Below are 10,113 nucleotides of genomic sequence, written 5' to 3'. Positions count from 1 at the left end.
CTGTTGTTCTGTTGAGGCTGTATATATTTGTTTATTTAAGGTGCCTGGAGGTGCCTGGAGAGGAATCGGACAGCATGCAATTCATCTTAATGTACAAAACATTATATGCACTCAAATGTTATAATTTCTAATATTTTTAAAGTTTATATTTGAGTTGTACAAAGTTAAGCATTAATCAGATATTTCATTCTTTCATAATGTTATCATTTTCTTAAATATTATTTCAAAATTTTAAGTGTTGTCTAATGGAGAGTTTTTTTTTTGGAAAAAAAACTGCCTACCTCACTATGATACAAGTATTTACAAAATTAAAGTTACCAGAGGTCAATTAATATTCAAAATATTTTTTATAATATGCCTTTCCTGGATGGTACGTATTCTGATTCATAGTTTATTATTAAACTCATTTCCCTCTTGATAACTCGGCTTGGTGTACATGGATCTATTTAGAGAAAATTTCTTGAGGAATTATTTTCCATGGTATTTTGGTCCAGTATGTTACTGGACATTTGAAAAGGTACTGATTGTTTTAAAATTCATCATTTAGAACAATGTACATTTTCTTCATAACTTTTTAAAATAAAATGTGTATTCCCTAGACTAAAGCCATGTCCTGGTCAGCTGTTAGGACAAGATTCTCAAGCCTGGGCCTCACCCCACCATGTCAAAGAATCCAAAGAAGAACTGGACTGTTTCTTGGTTTCCTGTCGAACCCAGGGCCTCCTGCATGCAAAGCATGTGCTCTACTGCTGACCTCCATACCCAGAGCCTCTTTAGTTACTAACTGCTGTTTGCAGTTATGAAATACTGAAGATCCAAAGTATTGTGTTTTTACTTGCTGTAAATTGGGGGACCCTTGTACATGCACAAGTCTGAGAACTCAACCTGTGTCAGATCCTGTGTCACTGTGTGCTTATGATGTCTTTCATACCTTTCAGAAATCCACGAGGAAGGTGTTATTAATAAGACCATTTTACAGAGGAGGAAACTGAGGTGCAAAAGCTTGAGTACTTCACAGGTGTTCTTCAGCCACGCAGTGGTAGTTCAATTCAAGCCCACGTTCTACCATTTCTTCTATAAGAAGCACCTAACTGCCTCAGCCTTCCAAGGGCCCTGAGCGCTCCCAGCCACACGCATGCGCACTAATGCAGTCCCAGCCTGAAATGTGCCCTATGCGCGCAGGTTTCCATCTGCATCCAAAGTCATTTTCCTTTTTTCCCTTCACCAGAAAGCTTCCCTTAGTACTTTAACTCAGGTATCAAGAGAAACACAATCTGACTGAATTACCTGAAGATGTAAATATCTCCAAAGTAAACAACCTTGGAAGACATTCATATTTGCAAAGTAAAATCTTGCCTCCTTTGAATTTCTTCTGAGCGACAAAAAGAATGCCTTCCATGCAGGAGAAGATTCAGCACCCAAGTCACACACCGCTTTGAGAGCTGTGTGTAAGCTAGACCCTCGGGATTCAAGGATGAATGGGCAGACTGATCAGTGTGGGATTTGGTGTCCTTTCGGAGCAACTTTGTGCAGTGAAGAGATCACTTATAGTCACTTGTCCTATCATTAGTACCCAAAGTATGAAACACAACATTCAATAACTTCCACTTTTTCCCGAAGCTCTTCCATATATAGTGGTGCAGTTAAGCTTTTGTCCTTCCATTCTTTGCTGTTTTAGTGCCCGAGACGTGCCTGACCTGTAGCAGACCCTCCACAAATGTACTGAGTGAACAAATTGGCAACTCCTATTTCTCCTACAAATCTGGCAATTTTAATATTACTTTCAAAGGAGCCTTTTATTATTGTCTCTTTAAGTCAACAAATCAACGACCTTCTCTTATCAAGAAATTCCAATTAAAAAAATTAGTAAGCTTCTTTTAGATACCGCCCATTGGTTTTGTTAATTTAATATATCCAACTTGCTTTTAAAGCCATTCTTGTGTTTGTAGGAGAAAAGCCTTCCCACATAGGCAAACCTGCCCTAAGTAAACAGATACAAATTTCTAAAGATGGTGATTCTTAAATTCTATTACATATTCTAATATTCTTTCTATCCTTTAACATTGGGAACCTTACTGAATTATGCATTTACATTCATGTCAGAGACTAACTTTTTAGATACGTCAATAAACTAGTTTCTTACAGCTGACAACATTTTCAATCCCAAATACTGTTTATACAGCTTGTATAATTAAGTCTTGTCTAATGGAGAGTTTTAAAATCAACGGAATGATTTTAAAAAGTGTTTTGAAGTTGAAATGAACATGTTAATAATTTAATCCTGTACTACATTCTCAAATTTCTTGAGTTCAAATCACCCATCACTGAAAAATTATAGTGTCACAAGTAAGATACAGTGAGCATTTCAGCAGGGCTGCATATGTGTCTCTGGGCTCGGTTAAGAAAGGACATGGGTCTGCCCTTTGGACACTCACCACCTTATTAAGTCCCTTTTAAGAGCCCTTGTAACCAAGGGAGCTTCAAGGGCATCATCTCTTGTGGGTTGGCCCCTTCTGGGTTCTAGGTAGACCATATGATTACTCCTTCTTCCAATGTGAGTAGATTGAATTCCACATGCCACATTAAGATGATAGCTCATTTTCCTCACTGGTTAATTGAATTTTGCATTTCTTTAACTCTCTTAGAACATCTCTTTGTTTTTGTCTTTGTCTTTAAAATTGCTTTTTGACGATTGTATTGGTCTTACATAACTCCACCATAAATTTTTTAACTTTATCACCAAACTCTGGAAGCAAGAATTCCGTATCCCCCCCCCCTTTTTTTTGCATTATTCCTGTCTAGAAGAACTGCAGCTCTCACAGACACTCAAATGACACCTAGTGGGGACTTCACATCTCTCTCCTGGTCTAGTTCTGTGGTAGCAATAAATTGTGTCAATGAAAACACGTGTGATACTTGAATTCGCAGGAGCATTACTATATTATTTTATTAGGCAATGTTCCCAATAACTCTAGAGGTCATTACCTTGGTACACAGATGAGAAACCTGAGATTCAGAGAGATGGTAACTTCTGTGGTAGGAGCCAGGACTTCACTGGGTAGGCTCTGCAGCCAGCCAGTGAGTTACTAGCCTCTGGCACATAGTGTTCCACAGACTCTAGAAACTTTGCAGATAGAAGTTTAGATGACAAAAGCTCGGAACTGAAGCTGAACATCCAAGATCTTCCAGGCTCCTGGAGGCCGGTCGCTTCGTCTATGGTTCTCTCTTTTCCAACTCACAGATACGCTCACAGTTAGCCCACTTCTTACTTCGTTAAGAGTTCTACAAGCTCTGGGAGAATGATAGGCCTCCAATCTGTTGGAGTAAAAAGCTTGCCAAATGTCTTCACTTTTTTCCCCTTTAAACCTTGCAAGTTACCTGGATAAGGAAATATTTACAAGGTTATGCTTTGGCAGCCTTAAAAGTCTCGCAGGTTCAGTTCAGGTTAAACTTTGGGGCTTCCTCCATCTCCTGCTTTATATATAAATTATATGATAAGCTGAGAAAATTACAGACAAAATTAGTTTACAAGATATTATTTTTGGGGCTGGGGATTTAGCTCAGCAGCATAAGCACCTGCCTTGCAAGCAGGCGGTTGTGAGTTCGATCCCCGGTACCGATAAAAAGTTAAAAAAAAAAAAAAAGGTATTATTTTTGCCCTTTCTAGTGATTAATGCTTATTGGACACCAAGAGCACTGAAATCAAGGCAGAAGGTTTGGGGTTCTTTAAAGCCCTCACTTGATTAGAAGGCCCAGGTTATGGTTTATTCATACAGGGAGAACTTGCATTTTGCTGACACTAAATTTTCTGTCTAGAACAAATGGCAAAGTTATCCTGTAAGAATGCTTACATTAGACTTACAGAAACTGTATGCATTCATTCCAGATTTCATCTTTGATTGAGATTTGGCTACTGGAGTTTGTCTGGATTGAGTTGCTACAGACTAAGAATCCTGCCTCTGCAGCAAACAAATGACTTTTCCAAATAAACAGTTACCAGTTGCATTAAAATTTTTTTTTCTTTTCTATAATTTACTTGCATGCGTTGGAAAGTGACCCTTTAACTAGTGTTAGTTATGGGAGGGCCTTGGACAGAGCAGGGAGCAGAGGACCAGCCCAAGGGGCAGAGGCCCTTTAGAGGCCTGTTCTGAGGGCCAGTATGGCAGCGTTCCTCCAGGCTATCCCAAATGTTTCAGTTTGGCTGGCTGTCTAGCAGTGGGATGCAGCTCTGGCTTCTACAAAGTTTTTGTCCCACTCCTAAAATGTTATATACTGCTCCTTATTTAACACTTGACTTTTATTCTACAGAGCAGGAAGCGGCAACCTTGTCTGACTGAGAAACTCACATGGTAAACAGCTGAGTTCCCTTCATGGATGCCCAGTAACTACACGTGTTATTCTGCTCCTCAAAGATAGAGTAGAGGTGCAGGCATTTCTGCTCCGGTGCACACCCATCAGGGCAGCAGGAAGCCTGTTCAGGCTCTGAGGGCACACAGTTAGTGGGTGCAGAGGAGAGACAGGGGAGGTGGGAGGGGAGGGGAGAGGTAGGGAGGGGAGGAGAGGGGAGTGGAGGAAAAAGAGGAGGAGAAAATAGGAGAGTGGGGGACAGGAGAGCTGAAGAGAGGGGGGACTTCCGGTGATCCTGGCATTAGATTAAAGGCTTCTTTTTAGAGTCTGTGTGGCCTGAGGCATGGAAGAGGAATTTTGCCATAAGTTACAGAAAGACACCCACAAGCACATGTATGATTCTCAGAGTTTTTAAAAAATAACAACAGATGACTCAGTCTATAGGAAGCACTCAGCAATAATTAGTGATGATGATGATCGTCATCTTTGTATCACTTTTGGGTAGATTTCTGCAAGCTTCCTTCACTTTTGACTGGCACTGGAAATGATGGTTTAATGACCTTCTAGAAAGGGACATCACTGGTCCATTAAATAGTCGTGCTCTTTGTGTATCTACCATTTGGCGGGTACTCTGCTCAGCACTGGGAATACAGACTTACCTGGGAATAGATGGAAGAAAGAGCAGCCTTGTAGAAATCCTTGCCCCTGGCAGTGAGCAGTGCTAGAGATCTCAGGGACGCACTGATGGCGGGGAGCTGCTCTCTTCCCTGGGGACCTCACCCTGGTCATCAACCTCTCACATTGGTGAGATGAGTTGCCAAGTGTAGTGTACCGTGTCTGATCAGAAATCTATTTTTCCTCTACCTCAACTTCATTCTATCTTACAGAATTAAAAGTTTTTATACACATCTTACTAACTCAGCTGAGCAGATTCCTGCAAACTCTCTGTATTAGTAATCTAAAGCTTCAGGAGGGGCACTGTGATCCATCTGACTATGTTTCTCTTGGTAGCATGAACTCCAGGGACAGATCCTCTGATGAGCCAGTGCAGAGAAGTCACTCTGGAGCTACAAGAGGAGGAAAAAAGGGAATGTCAGTTAGAATGAGGCTCATCTGTTTCAAACAAAGAGTCCTCCCAACAATAATGGCTTAAAACTGTTTATTTGTCTCCAGTGCTAAAAAAACCCCCACACAATCAAAATCTAGAATTTAGTATTTCTGAGTTGCTATGTGTTTTCCTAGTTACCAGATAATTTTTTTATTATTTAAATGCATGGTTTTCATTCTTGAGCTTGCCACGTAGTCCAAAATAGTTGCTGGAGCTCAGGTCATCACATCCATGTTCTAGTGAGCAAAAAAGAGAAAAAGAGAAAAACAGAAAGAGTTGAATCTAAACCCTGCGGTGTCAGCCACCTTCAAGGAGCCTTTTACTAACACTTTCATTTATCTTATTGACTGTGTAGTCAGCGGCCCCACTTGACTACAAAGGAAGGTGGATAACACTGGACTGCACAGTTCTTTCTTTTTCTTTCTTTTTGAGACAGGGTCTTGCTGTGCAGTTCAGGCTGATCTTGAACTCACTTTGTAGCCCAGGCTGTCCTTGAATTAGCAGTGATCCTCCTGCCTCAGTCTCCTAAGTGTTGGGATTATAGGCACGTGCCACCATGCCTCTGGCAAGACTGCACAGCATTTTTTTTTTCTGGTACTGGGTATCAAACTCACAACCTTGTACTTGCCAGGCAAGGCGCCTGTACTACTGAGCTATATCCCCAGCCCATGACCGCATAGTTTTTTTTTTTTTTTTTTTTTTGTCTTTTTCCTTTTTATTGGTACCGGGGATCGAACTCATGACTGCCTGCTTACAAGGCAGGAGCTTATGCTGCTGAGCTAAATCCCCAGCCCCCACTGCATAGTTTTTAAGAGATATGTTGACACCAACTTTTCCTAGTAGTACGGGTCGTCCTAATGGGAACAGAGGAAGGAAGAAGAGCAGGAATGTAAAGTGATGGTTAAAAGCAAACTGGGGAAAAACCCCACAAAACACCCTACACACTTTCCTTCATTATGGAGACAGTTATCTTTGACAATGATATAGCACAATGTATTTTTAAGATGGTGCTTTCTTAATTATCTGGAAAACTGAGATCTACGAGAGGAGAAAGCATGCCCCATGGAGCGGGGAAGAGTGTCCACCTGTGTCCCCCGAGGTCTATGGCAGCTGCCCATCCCTGGCCACCCAGTGGCCGTGGAAGGGTTAAGTTAGTGCTTACTCAGGGCTAGAAGATGAAAACCAGTAGGCTGGGATATTATTTTTATTGTGTTGACACAGATGCTTTTTCTTAAAGATTTATGAGAAACTTTTAATTTTTCAAAATACTCTGCTTTTTGCCTTACGAATTCCATTTTACTTATGTATGTGTCATCTACACCAGCGCGTCACCGGGGGAGAACAACACCAGAGGAGAATTCTGTTTCCTTTGAGGTTTTACGTTCACGTGGACCACTTTTACTGAGTTAATAAATTACTGCTCACTAGCGAGTGTTCCCCAAAGGAACCGATCTTCAGGGAAACTTTTTGAAATTTGGGCAAGGCGCTAGCCTTCGGAGCAGAGGGAATAAACAAACAAACTGAACCTTGTGAGAGGAGCCGAGGTTCTGCGTGTTATCACCGTTACCAGTCACTAGAAACAGCGTCTGTTGATTCCCTACAGTGCTAAATGCTTTCCCTGGGCTCCAGGTCCTCCTTTCCGCTTGTAATACACCCCCAGTTCACAGATGGGTAAACTGAGGCTCAGAGAGGTGAACGAGAGGCCCGCGCAGTCAGGAAGACTCAAAGCTAGAAATCCCACTAGGTAACTGAATCCCAAGGTCCAGGGCAGGCGAGCCCAAACCGGGATGGAGGGCAGCTTCACAAGCACCCCCAAAATCTGCCCAATCCTTATCACCCACAAAGCCACTTGGTTCAGCTGGTGGAGAAAAAAAAATGCCAGCAATCTAGCCGGGCTCCTCCGGTATCTGTTCTGACAGCAGCGAAGACGTGCCCGCTTTTGGAGCCCTTTCTTGGCAGCTCTCTGTAGGGACCCAGTGCGGTCTCCTTCCCCAGGGCCTGGCCGGGGTCCCGGTGTTGTCGGTGTCGGCGTCCTCGTCGCTGCCCGGGAAAGGCGGGACTGTGCTCGCCCTGAAGCCCGAGAAGGACGCTGGGCCCTCTGAGTCTCGGGCGGGGAGGAAACAGAGCAGATGAGGCCGAAGTTGACCCCTGGGCAGGCAGGAGCCGAGCCTGTCTCCGTCGCTGCGTCCCTCTTCCCAGCGAGGCCGCCGGCTTTGCCCCACGCCCGCCCAGCCGCTGTGGGCCCGGGACGCCGCTGCGCCCTGCGCGCGCTCGGCGCGGCCAGAAGGGGGAGCCGCCCGGAGCGCAGGGCGCACCTGTCCGCCGCGCAGGCTCGCTCCGGCGCTGGGCGGACCGCGGATAGCAGAACCGAAAGGGAAGCTGGAGGGCAGCTCTGGCCTGGAAACGTGCGTGCGCAGAGGTCCCTAAACCGCATCAGTTGCTGGAGAGCCCCCTAACTCTACCCTCCGTCTCCCCTAATTCTTGACACTGTTACTCCCGAGATGCACACAGGCATTCCTTACCCGAGCCGGCTGCATCCCCGCAGAGCAAACATCCTCCCTACGAAGCCCTCTCAGCTCCCGCTGCTGTGTGGGCGTGCGTCCTAAAAGGCTCCACCTGGAAAGGTGCTGCGCTTCGGCGGTGACGGGCACTTTAAGAGGTGGAGCCTAGTGGGAGGGCTTTAGGTCTCTGGGGCGTGTTCTCGAAAGGGATTGTGGGGCCGAGGTTTGCTCTGTCTGTCTCTCTTCCGGGTTGGAGAGGTAAGCAGCTCGCTTAGCCAGGAACAGCTGCCATGCAGTGTTACTGCCATCACAGGCCCCACCAGTGGTGTCTCCTGGGCTGGTTGAACCTCAAAAACTGTGAGCTAAATAAATATTTTTTTCTTTAAAAAAAAAAGCTACATTGGTATCAACCCAGATAAAGATGGCGTGGATTCTATCTGCAAGATGTTTGTAAGTTAAAATGTGAGCATATGTGGATAAATTTTAATAATTTCCCCTTAATAATTTTCTACATTTTTTTTTTTTTTTTTTTTTTTTTTTTTTTTTTGGTACCGGGGATCGACCTCACGACTTACCTAGCGCTTGCCAGGCAGGTGCTTATGCCACTGAGCTAAATCTTTGGCCCTACATTTTTCTTGTAAATAATGCAGAATGAAAATAAATCAGGGAGGATAATACTAGACTTTGGACAGAAATATTTTGCCCATCGAGTCTTCAGAATCATGGCAGGGTTCCTGGTAAGGATGGACTTTGAGGTGGGCTTCAGATAGAAGGAGAAAAGTAAGTTTGAGTTATGAATGGGAGGTGATCCCTACAGGTAAGAAGGTGGACCAAAGAGGGAGGACAGACGGAGTGGGAGGAGGGAAAAGAAGAGGAGAGGATGAAGGGAGAAAGAAATGAGGGAAAAGAGAACAAAGACAACAACAACAACAACAAAAACTGAAAATGCACAGCATCTGCCAGGAGCTTATGGGGACAAAGAATGTGGACCAGGGACGCATGGAACAAACTGGAAAGAACAGTGTACATTTCCTGCTAAGAGCTGAGTGAAGTCACTGCTCACAGAGGCTGAAGCGAAGTGTATGGAGGGAAATGGTGTTGAAAGCTTCAGATACGGGTGATACACTGAAGTGCTGGGTCCTGGTGGGGAAAATTCAAATACTGTAATAAGGCCTTACTTAGAGAGGACAGATGGGAAAAGCCCTATTTTGTACCTGCTGTCCAGGTGAAGCTATAGATAGCTGCCCTGTTCACTGACTTACGTGTTCTAGTTTGATTGATAAATTATATAGCTACTCTAGCATTAGATTATATATGGCTGATGATCGAGGAATAAATCACAAACTTAGCAATGCATGGTGGAGAGGAGGAGTAGATTTAGAAGAGGTGGTGACCAAAATGGATGTGCCATGTCACAAGGGCAGTGAACAATCAGTGCGTAAGCCTGGAGGGGAGGGAGAGCTGGAGGGAGAGCTTGAGGGTGAGGAGGAGACAGCGAACAGGAAGGGGAAGGGCGGGGTGGCATGCTGCCAGGGCTCAGTGAAAGTGGTTTTGTCCTGTTCCCTAAGATGGATGGGGAACCCTGGGCACATTTGGTTTTGATGGGGTTAGAGAAACAGAAGGAAAAAGCTGATGAAAAATGAAGGGTTTCGGGGCTCACTAGAGAAAGCAAACAGTTCTAGCAGATGTGACAGTTCTGCTTCTAGGCAGCAGGTACTCCAAGTCTTGAAGGTGATGGGGTAAGTTAAAACCCAGGTAAAAGATGGGAGGAAACAGCAAAAGAGAAATGATCAGAAGGCAGAGGCAGCCAGACACAACAGTGGAACTGATGGGTGCTCAAGGGTGAAACCACGGTGTCAGTGGAGGGATCAAGAGGGAAAGAAAGAGAAGAGAGAAAGGCGTGGAATCGGGTGAGGGCCAGATAACACAAGCAAAACCTAAGAATGCAGAAGCAGGTTTAGGATTGTAATGAGTGTTAGTTATTTGGACCATTCAGTATGTGTAGGGCAGAGATGCCTTGATTTTACTTCAGAGAAAACAGCCTTATGAAATGTTTAACCCCAGTGCCTTAGAGTTTAATTGATTTCGCTGGCCTGCAGCATTGCACTGGGTAACCTGGTGTAGTCCTAATAGTGTTGCTTTCTGACCACAGTGACT

General features: G+C 44.2%; 2 long non-coding RNA genes across 3 annotated transcripts in view; one reads left to right on the top strand and one right to left on the bottom strand.

The window, feature by feature from the left end:
- Window positions 1-2,921: 2,921 nt before the first annotated feature.
- LOC134477922 (uncharacterized) lies at window positions 2,922-8,131 on the bottom strand. Its single transcript, XR_010050236.1, has 4 exons — window positions 7,978-8,131; window positions 5,594-5,691; window positions 5,007-5,414; window positions 2,922-3,378 (listed from the first exon to the last, which is right to left on the bottom strand). It is a non-coding gene; the product is annotated as an uncharacterized LOC134477922 (long non-coding RNA).
- An 89-nt stretch (window positions 8,132-8,220) lies between these two features.
- Window positions 8,221-10,113, top strand: part of LOC134477923 (uncharacterized) — a 203,204-nt gene continuing 201,311 nt past the window's right edge. For both annotated transcript variants that reach the window (XR_010050238.1, XR_010050237.1), the window contains exon 1: window positions 8,221-8,418. This is a non-coding gene — a long non-coding RNA (uncharacterized LOC134477923). The remainder of the gene's footprint in view (window positions 8,419-10,113) is intronic.

The sequence above is a fragment of the Cavia porcellus genome, unplaced genomic scaffold (assembly GCF_034190915.1).
Source record: "Cavia porcellus strain 051 isolate PalLab524CR breed Dunkin Hartley unplaced genomic scaffold, mCavPor4.1 scaffold_10, whole genome shotgun sequence".
NCBI classification, from domain to species: Eukaryota; Metazoa; Chordata; class Mammalia; order Rodentia; family Caviidae; genus Cavia; species Cavia porcellus.
The sequence above is the reverse complement of the archived record's forward strand: the minus strand, read 5'-3'. Positions and strand labels throughout refer to the sequence as shown.